We start from the raw sequence: 1,172 nt of genomic DNA, 5'->3' as shown, positions 1-1,172 counted from the left end.
TGTGGTGCTGAGGATCGAACCCAGCACCCCGTGCATGCCAGGTGAGCATGCTACTGCTTGAGCCACATCCCCAGCCCAGCAAATATTTTAAAATGTTAAAAAACAAAGCTACAGTATCTATAGATGCTTACATACCTGAGAAAATAGCAAAAATATGGAAAAAGTTTATATCTGAGTAGGAAGGGCAGAGAATAGGATCAGGAAAGCAATTAGATTCAAGGATTTACTAATAAAGAGGAAAGATTTTCCCCTTAAACTGAGTGTATTGGGCAAATATTTTCTTTTATGAATATTTTTATGTCATATATATTGAACAAATTTTACTTCATGATCATGTTCTTTTTAATAAGATATTTAAAAATATTTTTTCCCTCTCTTTTTGTTCTTCTCCTTGGTGAATTGGGAGATCCGTGGGTCTGCTCCCAGACTTCTTCACAGGATGGCCCCCAAATCTTCACTCCATTCTCAAAGGAAGAAACCCAAACTGCCTCCTGCTTCAAAGCAGAAGGCGTTATCTACCTCTCTGGGCTTGCTGAAAAGTGAAAAATAAATAGAAGAAGCAACCAAGTATATTGATGAAGTACAAAATGAAATAGACTTAATGAACAGGCCAGTGAGGAGATATTGAAAGTAGAACAGAAATATAGCAAATGTCACTAACCATTTTTTCAGAAAAGTTCAGAATTGATAGCCAAAATTCCAAATTTTGGGGTCACATTTGTCAATCATCCACAAGTGTCTGCAATTCTTGGGGAGGAAGATGAAGAGGTGTTGTATTATTTGACCTGAGCTTAAGTGAAAGAATTTGAAGATGTCAAATCAGGTTACAGTATAGATTTTTATCTTGATGAAAATCCTTACTTGGAAATTAAAGGTTCTCTCCAAATAATTTCATCTGAATGAGAATAGTGATCCATCATCAAAGTCACTGAAATAAAAAAAAAAAAATCAACTGGAAAGGATTTGAAACAACATTCAAGTCAAGTGAATAATAAAGCCAGCGGGGAGACACAGCACAAAGAACCAGAGCCCTTCTTTACCTGGTTTATTGACCATTCTGATGCATGTGCAGATGACTTAGGAGAGGTCATCAAAAATGATATATGGCCAAATCTGTTGCAGTTCTTCTGGGTTCCTGATATAGATGATGAGTAAGGGGGAGGAGGAGGAGG

General features: G+C 36.9%; 1 pseudogene; it reads left to right on the top strand.

Moving 5' to 3' along the window:
* Nucleotides 1-439: 439 nt before the first annotated feature.
* On the top strand, nucleotides 440-1,155 carry LOC107151183 (annotated as a pseudogene).
* The last annotated feature ends 17 nt before the right edge of the window (nucleotides 1,156-1,172 follow it).

The sequence above is a fragment of the Marmota marmota genome, unplaced genomic scaffold, assembly GCF_001458135.2.
Source record: "Marmota marmota marmota unplaced genomic scaffold, marMar, whole genome shotgun sequence".
In the NCBI taxonomy this organism is placed as follows: Eukaryota; Metazoa; Chordata; class Mammalia; order Rodentia; family Sciuridae; genus Marmota; species Marmota marmota.
The sequence above is the reverse complement of the archived record's forward strand: the minus strand, read 5'-3'. Positions and strand labels throughout refer to the sequence as shown.